Here is a 10,942-nt window from a genome sequence, read left to right as displayed (position 1 = left end):
TTCTTCACCAAACCACTGGCTGCCACAGTTAATTCCCTAGCCCCTGGGATCCAATACTTTGTGTTTCACAGAGCTGAAGGACCCTATTTAAAAAATATTAGTCGTATTGAAACATGCATAATACAATTTTTAAAAACTTATTTTATTTTCACTGACCCTATTGGATTTTATTTTCTCCTTATGGATACAATTACATATTCACATAGATACTAATAATTAGAACTTGACAAACTCCCACTTTTAGTGGTTTGTTGAATGTTCAGTTCAGTTTCATCCTAATGAACTAAGGCATCTACAAGGATTTTTAACATGGGTGTAATTTTATTTTCTAAAATAACACATGTCTGTCTGTTTGGTGATGTGTGCATATTAGAAGACAGGATAAAATAAACAGAATGTGGGGCTTTGATTTGAACCACATTTAAGCGGTACAGGTAGAATTGTGTTTCTTTTGGATCAGCTGCTTTGCTTCAGCTTTGCGGTGTAGTTAATAAATGCTGCAGACTGCTTTTTCAGAGCTTATAAACTTAGCAGAAATAAAAGGAACTAAGGAGTCTGACAACTGAGTGAAGCATATAAATGCCACTGAAAGCCTTTGGGGCCCCAGCTCCTGGGGAGTATATCAGAGCCCCTGTAGGGTTTATAAATTCTGCTTATTTACTGGCAGGTTTTTCTCCTGACCATAAAAAACATAGGTCAAAAAGCATTGCTAGATAGGGAACATGAAGCCTAGCTTTCATTTAACTCCAACTTCTTACACAAGCCTGTGTAGCTCATCAGTAAAGCTATGGTGTATAGTGCTGAATGTAACATGGAGTCCATCATAGGAAAAGTATCTGCAGCTCCTGACTTGATGTAGGACTGATCACCTGGAGAAGTTACCTTCTGGCTCCTGTTCAGGCTCTATTTGCATCTCTCTTCCCTCTTTACAAACTGGAGAACCCTGCCAGTTAGCTCAGATGGGACTGCTTTGGGGTCAATATTTTAGAGGTGCATAAGTCAGTTGAGCTGCTTCTCAGCAGGGGACAAGCAGGACCAGCCCTCAGGGCTGTGTCCCTGCTCATCTTGTGTCCCCCACTGCCTGGGCTGGCTCCCGGCCCCCAAGGGTGTGAATCAAAACTGCTGTTTGCTTCCCCTCTGCAAAACCATTCTCCATCTCAATGTCAAGGAATTTAGGCTCATGAATAGACAGATTTGTTCACAGGAACCCAACAAGCCCTTCACCAATTTCATGCTTCTAAGCACTGTTGTAGGCAGGCATCCACCTGGCAGGAGGAGGGGGAAGTACCGTGATCACATTGGGTTTCTTGTAAGCATCCCAGTCCCAGCTCCACTCCACCCCACCCACTGCCTGACAAGCTGCTTTAATGGATAGGCAGTGGCCTTCAGTGGAGGGGCTAAATTTAAAATTTTCCTATGCTTCTCTTGTCAAAGTTAAAAGCTTTTCATGTCTGTGTTAATGTTTCTTTTTTTTTTTTTTCTCCTGTCTGCTGGCACCAATGACAAATACTACATCTTGCATTGAGTAACAGTATATTGAATGGCTGGCAGAGGCAGAATACGGCACCCGTAATTTATCTCCGGGAGTTTGGGTTGGATGACACTGCTGGGAACAGACGGGGGCTCTGAGCTGTCACCTGATTACTAATTCTAGGATTTCTCCTCCGAGAGTGAGAAGGAGTGAGCTAGGATGAAGGGTACAAAAAGCAAATCAATAAACAGGTTAGTGTTTGCATCATTATTAACACTCGGGCTGTCAACACACCCATTGAAACTATCGCTCAGGGCAGCTTCAGATTTAATGGTCAGTGTAACAGATTTACTGTAAATGTTAGCTAAGGCAGAGCGGGGGGGGGGATCTCATTGACAAATAACAGAGATTTCAGTGGGATGCATGAAACCGTTTATGTGTGTGCATAAATAACGGCGTGATCGCCAGGCGGAGGCGGGTGGCTTTTGGCCGTATTTCTTCCTGCGGGGCTGCAGTGTATCCCTCTGGGCTCCCCTTCCCTCCCCAGAGCCCCTGCCTCCCTCCCCTCTCAGGCAGCAGCCGCACATCAATTAAATCACCGAGGGAGCTTTGATCTTAGGAACCCGTCACAAACCCCTTAATAGCCTGGAAAAGGGAGGGAAGGGAAGGGTGATGCTGCCATCTTCACACCAAATCAGCCCATGACGGGACAAAGCTTTAAATGAAGTTGCATTTTATTGTCTTTACCCAGCTGATGGGCTCCTGTCATTTTGCCTTGTCCATGGACAAAGTCACCTTTGAAGAGGTTTCTTAGGAAAACTCCTGGCGTTGTCCCTTCCCCGGTGATCTTTCCACAAGTAACACACAACCAAGCAGCTCTGAGCAATATAAATGAATACACGATCAAGTGTCTCTGCTTAAATTACTGATGAAATGATAAATCTGTTGCAGAGTAAATTGGCTGAAGATGAATCTTTCCAAGTCCTGTCGGTGCTGCCACTTTTTCAAATGAAAACCCTCATAAAGAAATTAAACTGGTTAAAATGAAAGGCACCTAAATTCAAGTAGCTTTTGCAGTGGAGGGTTTCCCAGGTTGCACTGTCACCTGAAACAGATCCTTCTTCAGGAACTGCTGCTTTACTTTCTTGTTTTAAATGGTTCCCGCGTGCATATTTATAATAGTGCATCAGTCTCCCAGTAACTGTTTTCACTCACTGCTGCTGCCAGGAGAAGGGACCCGGAGGCTGAAGCCTTGAAGTGTTGGGATGTACGAGCCATGTGTAGCTCTCTCTGACTCAAGGGCTACTTACCGCCTAGGAGGTTTGAGGCTAATGGCAAAATACAAAATGCTGGAGCTTATTGCTTTGATATTCCCAAACTGTAGCTTCATCTTCTGTCCTCCAGGCAGACACCTTAGGAACTGCCTTGCTCAGTGCAACCTCAGAAAGTGTGTTTTTGTACAACAGATAAAATCTTCTGTGCTCCAGGATGAAAGAGTCCTTGCTGGGAGAGCCCACCCCAGTTGAACTCTGCCTTTGGAGCATGGACTCAGGATGGAATCAAAGATGCCTGAAAGCTCCTAACCATGTCCTAAAAATAACCCAGTAAAGCTATTTCAAATGCCTCTCATAGGAAACTTCCATTCAGAGCAGCTACAGAGAAACCCAGAAGAAACTCAGAGCAGAGTTTGAGACCATTTGAGAGCGGTACCTCTGCAGGGCACAGACCAGTCAGCAGAGCCCAAGGACAGTGTGTGGTTGGTCACTCAAGAGGTATCTCAGGAGCAAGAGCAGCACAACTGCCTCCCCCCCTCGCTCCGGACTGTCCCAGCCTTCACCTAGCTGCGCAGGGCCTGTCAAGATGCTTTTTTTGCTTATCTGCCCACAGCAATGTTGATAAGCTCTGTCATTAGTACGACCACTCTTTAAACACACAATACAGTGGGGACAGGCTTCTCTCAGCCCTTAATTTCATTATAAACAAGCCCAGGATGAAAGCCACGTAGCTCACAGCAGAGATTCCTGAATGCCCTTTCTACCAGGCAACCTCCTGTGACGGGGCAGAGGATTAACCCATTTGCACCAGCATCTCTGAGCTCTGCGATGGGCCATGCATAACCTGCAAGCGTCTTCCACGTTTTGTAGCTTGCATTATTTGCCAAGACCCTAAGCTCTGCCTAGACCCAGTAGGAATGGGCATGAATCACAGGCTTGGTGGGACACAGGGGATGCAGGCAAGGTTGTCTGGTGTTATAGTTTGTAAGTGCAAGTAGTAAAACTCTCCAACATCTGGCTCAGGCCCCACCAATGTGGATCTCTGGTCACGTTACTTGATTTTGTGGTGTTACATTGTGATTCAACCCCAGACCTCCCTAGTAGATCTGGTACCATAACTCTGCCCACGCTGGTAAACCCACTGCATGGGGGGACCTCAGGTGGACATCCTGAAAGTGCCTCTGAGATAACCTGGAACTGTGTCATCCACTCAAACTCCACTGCCAATGCTGAGCTCCTCTCCAGAGAGCATGTCTACTTTGTGCCACAAAGATGTCAGCTCAGTCTCCCAGGCTTCACGAGACTTGCAACATTAGAAGCTCAAAAAACCAAATGCAGCAGTGGCAAAACCAGCATTAACGTGTTTAGGTTTGATTTTGATTTCTAAAGGGCTAGTGACAAAGGAAAGCTCTGGCTCTGGAGCCTCTCTGTGGAGTTGAGCTCTAATGCCTCTAGAAGAGAGCAGCCCCATGAATTGAGAGAGCCGCTTGCTTTCTTTAGTCTGCATATTATTGACTAGAGGAAGAACAAACCTCCCTTGCAAGCCTTAATTGGAGCAAGTGGCATCTGACGATTTTTGTTTAAACTGTAAAAGAAGACTCCTCCCTGGTGGGAGATGTTCAGCAATCAAAATGAGGAGGGAAAAAAACACCCTTGCTGCACACAGTTTGGCTGTGCAGTAGATAACCCAGCAGAGAGCGGCCCTGGGAGTTGCTGAGGTATTTGGACAAGGTGACCTCGCACCGAGCACATTAGCTGTATTATCGGCCTATAAACTGTCTCACTGCTTTACATATCTGTATGGCCCACATATTGAAGGAGAAGATTAGCTTGATTATCAATGGGGGAATGAGCCAAACAATTACTTTCATTATTGAATATCCAATTAATTATTCAGGAGGCAAATCAATTATTCATATCTCATTTAAACTGGGTGGGGGGAGAAGCGTTGCCACTTGACAGAGCTGTTCACAGCCTCACTGGGTACAGCAACAATTCTGCCACAACAGGGAGGAATTGTGTTGGGAGCAAAAGCTGGTCCCAAAATTATTTTCCCCAGGCCGCATGGATATCCATCCATGCACATTTGATGGCCAAGGCCAATTCTAGAGAATTGTGACAGTTTGGAGTTCCCTGCAGGGTTACCTCAGCCATGATTATTACTACCTTTTTAAATGTCATATAAAGTCCCTTCCAGGTCAGCATCAAAAGGAGTTCAGAAGCCCATGGGAGTTAAGCGCATGCCATTGGAGCACTGAGGCATTGAGGACTTGGAGGTATTTGTTTTTATGTGAAAGAACAAAAAAAAGCTCTCATCCAGCAAGAGGGAATCTCCTGGAGAACAGCAGACTCTTAACTGTTTTTCAAAGCCTGACATTACCAGCAAAATATCTGTGTCTTGCTTCCCTCATTTAAATAATGGAAATTAAAAAAAAAAAAAAAGAAACAAACATTTTGCCCACCCTCTGGCTGCTTTTGCTGTGCTTTCTTTGGAGGCAAGAATGGGTATATCACACCTATGCACAGCATCACACACAGTCTAGTCTGCATCCAGAAAGCATCATCCCAGTGCTGCGGTGCCCAGTACAACTGTATACCCTTTGCTGTGGCCACGCATTGTACTCCCATCCAAAGCACCAACAAGCAACAGATTGCTGGATTCAGAGCACCCGATGGCTGCACTGTAGAGCAGAGGGTAAGTATGAGAGAAAGCAGAGAGAGAGACAAGGCGAGGAAAGAAATACAGCCACTGAGAGTGCAGATCCAGGAATATAACCAGGGTGCAAATTATATGGAAAGGCCAAGGTCTGAAAACTCTGCTTTTCCATAAAACTACCCACGCAGGCAGTGACAGCTGGCTGCAACTGTTTGAAAAGCAGGGAAACAGAAGGAATTACAACTTGTGTGTGCGTGTGTGTGTGTTCAAGACAAATGGGTCCCTGGGACATTCAGTGTCTGGGAATGCTCCTTTCCCCCTTGCTCTCTCACACAGTCACTTGTCCTCGGTGTGGCCAAGGCCCAACCCACCAGTAATCTCAATTTTATTTTTTTTTATTTCTTTGCACGAGCGGAAGCAAGTGATACCATATTGGAAACAAATTGTCAATTACCGAACAATCAAGCCCTCCATTTGTTTGTTAGATTGGCTCTCAAATAGTCCGATTAATTATAACACCACTAATTATTAAGATACACTGGTAGTCATCTCCTATTTCAGAGAGAAAGAGAAAGTCTTTCCTTCTGCTTTTGCTGTCACAGTAGCAGCCTTACCCAATAGGGCGATTTATCTCTGTCAAGCCAGTAAAATGATAATGCCAATTAAATCACACAAGTAATTGCTGTTGGGGTCCCCATGGATTTCTCCCAGCAGAGTCAGGTGGAATATGAATGCAGGCTGGCTGGGGAGGGCTGGATCCTGCGGCAGGGAGCACCACGTCGCCATCCGCCTGCACTAGTCCCTGTCACCCTTGGATCCTTACGGTGGGGACCACAGGGCAAAGCTCTCCAGCTTGTGCTCACAAACTCCCCAGTAGCCCCAACAGTGTGTTTTCACAGCCAGAAGTGGGTAAAGTTGCTCAGTCTCAGATAGGGTTGCCACGGAGGACCCATGGCGTGAAGCTGTCCCTTTTTTGTTCTCTCCTGATTGAACTGGTTTTCTTCTCGTGGCTTTGGTAGTCTTTAGCATCTCTTGCTCCTGGCCTGCTTAGACCTGGGCTGTGTCCCCCAGCCCCTCAGATGAAAAATGCAGCTGAATCTCTGGTCAGAAGTAGCGTTACAGGCCTCCCCATACACATACACTGTAAAATATAAAAATATACATACAACACACACATGCATGCAGCCTGGTCCAGAAAGGCTTGAAGAATCACATACACAGATAACAGAGGTTATGATTGTTACGGCTGCTGCTAAAGGGGGGTGCATGACCCCACCTCCTATCCTGTGCTTTCTGCTTATTGTAATGAATCGATGTCTCTGCATCTGGGCAAACCTCACCTATAAAGAACGGTGTGATCTAACCCAATCTCACTTCTCATTCAATTAAACCCCGTGAAAGCAGGCATGTAACCTTGTTAATATCACATTTATTAGAGGGAAGGGGGACAGAAAATTAAGATATACTTCATGTTGTTGCTAATTAGAAAAATTGAGACTTTGCATCTGTGCAAGGCAGAGCAACATGTGGCATTAACAGATGTGAACTCATTACACAGCTGCATTGTAGGAAATTGTGCCACCACAGCGACAAAAATCTCAAAATCAGATTTCTCCCAGTGCCTCAGCTTCCCATTGCCTTCTCCTTTCTTCCTCTATAAAAATTTGCTCTGAGGTTGTTGGGGTTTTTTTACTGGTTTATGTTAGGGACCAGAGAGGAAGGGGGGCTGTTCTTTTTGTAAAGATAAAGTGACCCCCCCAGAAAGCTCAGAGCAGAAACAAGCCAGACTGCAGTGTGACAGCACCACTACTGGCTCCTGCTAAAACACAGGCAAAAGGTGCTACATGGCTGGAATAAATTTCATCCTGCCTACCCCCAGCTATAGTGTTTTCTGCAGGGGGCCAAGCAGGGAGGATTGCAGGCAGCTTCTTCCCCAGGGCTTTCCAGACACCGCTTCTCTGCAAAGTGGAGGGAAGTGGGAGTAATACCTTAAATGAGGTGTCACCAATAAAGTGCTTCAAATCCTGCCCTTCATCCCCCTGGGAGCTGTCTAACATCACCAGACCACTTGTCATCAACAGTAAAGAGTAGCCAAATAGCATGAAAATAGGTCTCTTTTTTATCATTTCCTCTGTATGTTCTCCTTAACTTTTTGCCTAAGATAGTGGAAGCCAGTCCCTGGGGGCTGGTTTGGAGCCTCTGGGAAGAAAGCAGAGGTCAGACTTGGGATTCCTCTATTACAGAGTTACCAAGAGCTGATTTTCTCTCTGGCACAGTTGAAAGCAGCCCAGCAGAACAGCTGCATAAAAATGCAACTACTTTACTGACGCTTGTTTTGTTTGTTCCTTATTCAGCTCAGGAGAGGCTCAGCTGTATTTCTGTACAGTCAAAAAAATCACGGTGTTGTCAAGAGCCATCACTGTAGCAGGCCAACAAGTTTGGGGAGGCACAGACAAGGCATCAGGGTAAGGGGGCTGTAACCCTCTTCCCAGGTAGCTGGGCATTGGATACAAATAGCCTGGAAAATGAGCCCCAAAGACTGTTTCTCTTCCTCCAAAGCTTCTGCAGGGTCCAAGTGGAAGTTTTGTTGCAGCACCACAACCTCTTTCCCCCCCATCTCATTCCCAAAGATTTCTACTGACTTTAGGTGTTACATCAAATGCCTATCTGACCCCCAGAACTCTGCCTCACCGAATTGCCTTGGAGCAGGATGTGGTACAAGAGCTATGCTTTGGACAGCATCTGGAAAAGGAGATCCAAAAAGCTTTTCTCCTGATCATAAGAACACCGGCTTATGTATTTTGCTAAAATAAGTCTTCCATTTAAGAGCTTTGCTGAAATAAACCTTCAGTAAATGCACTTGGCGCTCCAGTGCAATTTGCCTGCTGCCTCCCTCACCAAGAAAAGCATTGAAAAAACCCAAACCCTTAGTTTTAACAAAAAAGATCTGGTTGGTGAACATGCTACGGGATGTCTGGCAAAGCTCTTCCCTTCATTTGCACAGGCAAAGAGTTGGCTAACATGGATTCTACACTAGCTGTTCTGACCAGCCACTGGTAGCAAAGTTCCTTGCTTGCACCATTTTATCGAGAGCCCTTTATCCTTCCTTTGTCCCATGCAAACATGCTGTGTGCAGCACAGAAACCCATCACCCCACACACACTGCTGAGGCCTTCAATCCCTTTGTGCAGGCTGTTTCATTTCATAGACTCAAGGGTCACTTTTATTGTGGTCTCTGCTAAATGAAATCACAAAAGCAATTTAAAATCGCTTAAGCAAATCATGAAAGATGCAATATGAGGAAAGGGCTGTGAATAATGGTTAGCCTAAAGCATTGCAACAAAGGGAGTGACTGTGTTTCTGTCAGGTGCTTTCTCTTGGTCTGTATCCTTCATGCTGAATTCCTCATCTTCTGCCTCAGATTTTGGGCAGGAACTCATCAAAGGAGAAAGACACTCTTATGAAATTTCTAACATTGCCTGCTATTCTTCATGGAAAATTATCTCCTGGACATAGAGAGCGCTGCAACTGAGTATGGCATTTCAGATATGCAGTAGCCAGAAAATAATAACAAAAACACAGGATACCATTTTTATCCTGGAAATTATTTTCTGGGAGAAAAGAAATGTCACTGTACCCTGTGAACTTCATACTTATCTGATCATCTAACATTCAGCAGAAACTTCTGGCTGCCTCCAAGCTTCGTCCTAGTAGGCAATTGTCCAATATAGAACAAAGTCAGAGGTGACTAAAGTGGCTGTGAGATAAATTTTCGGGCAACTTTGCTTCCCATCCCATCCCATCATCAGGGATATATTTCATCAAATATTTTTGTTGCCCCATGGATGACTTTCTTGCAGCTTTGAAAAGGTCTGTTGATCTTTCATCAGCCCTTTCACTTATACGGCACTTGCTTCTATATCTTGCAAGCAGAGCAACCACATTTTCTCAGATGTTCCCTGGTGTCCTGGACCCTGTGAGACCAGATTTCCCAGTGCTCAGTACCCAGGTAGTTGTGAGAACCACAGAGTTCCCATTAATGCAGTACTGGCACTGAGCAAGGGGCAAAACCTCGCTGTGACAGATTCATTTTAAACGAAGACAGAAGATGGCTAGGCTCACTCAAGAGCCAAAGTGATGGCTGAGATCTCCTCTAGACCGGGTATCTCTATGTCAGGACTCATTTCTATCCATGGTTTTCTTGATCTAGGTTTTCTCAGGCAGCTACAAGTCAGCAGCGTTCAAAGGCTTTACGAAAACAACCAATTTTGATGCCTCAATTTCTGGCTGGGAATGGGGAGATAAGAGAAGGAGAGGGACTCACCCGAGGGTTTCATGGTTGTGCTCAGAAACTGCAGTCAGCATCACGAGTGGCTTTTGAAAAGCCTGTACTTTTTGCTGAGCTTTCTGCAGGAGGAAGGCACACCCAAGTTTCCCTCCCATGGCCAGAACTTCCCAGCTCCCAGCCTTGAGGTTTCCAGCTGGACCTATCGGACAATATTCAAAACTGGATTAAAGTGTTGCAGCAGACCCTCATCTATAAAATGTGATCCAAGCTGAATCCACACATCTGAAACAGCAGAATACTGCAGGTGGTGGTCCAGATGTGCCCTTATTTTTAGCTGAGGATCACGTTGGATCCCAACACCACCTTCTCAAGTGGACACGCTCTGCCAACCACAAACAGGATCCTACGGAGCCACTTCCCACCAGCCTGAAGAGCCCCAAAGGCTGGAGAGGATTTGGTGCTACTGAAAGGACAGGTGAATTCACACTCTAGCTGTTTCTGAGGTTTCCAATCCTGCTGCATCACCTGCTCACTAACCCTAAAGATCCACAGGGTATCTGGAGAGCTCAGCACATAGGCAGTAGAGAAGATGGCCCGGAAGAGAAGACCTTTCCATTTCTTCCCTCAAGAAGTGACTCAATAAAGCCTTTCAGCATAGCTCCCCCCCTGCCCCAAAAGCCCTTCTAAGCTTATGCATGATAAAAACATTTCTCACATTTTCAGTTAGCTCAAATAATCTTGCTAAAAGCTATTAATAATCCACCTTTAGCTGCGAGCACATGTGCACCTGTGTGTGCAAGACAAGCCATCTCTGGTGGAGTGAGAGTGTCAATGAAAAATGAACTGCCTGAAATTAACTTTAAGCATCTAAGTGATTAAACCATTGTGCTGTGATTGTGTACGATACTTCCTTTCTTCAGCAATTAAGGCTGTATTGATCAGATACCGTGAGGAAAGGGACTGGCAGAGTAACGCTCATTCAGGCTGCCATAATTAAGAGTGATCATCTATTGTTCTGGAGCACACGATATAGCCCAGCCCCATCAGGCTCTTTCCTCTCGCCTCCCTCTCCCCTCACTGGCCCTTGCTCCCCCATGGCAGCCACATGAACACGTGGATTGAGCATCTGCTTGGAGTAAAAATCAGAGCAGAGGCTAGCTGAAGTTGCTCTGTAGCAGGTCAGAATGAAGACCGTATCTTTCCTCAGCCATTCAGTCTCAAGACAAGCAGCTTCTGTTATTCACTAGCAAGAA

The sequence above is a fragment of the Harpia harpyja genome, chromosome 1 (assembly GCF_026419915.1).
Source record: "Harpia harpyja isolate bHarHar1 chromosome 1, bHarHar1 primary haplotype, whole genome shotgun sequence".
NCBI classification, from domain to species: domain Eukaryota; kingdom Metazoa; phylum Chordata; class Aves; order Accipitriformes; family Accipitridae; genus Harpia; species Harpia harpyja.
The sequence above is the reverse complement of the archived record's forward strand: the minus strand, read 5'-3'. Positions refer to the sequence as shown.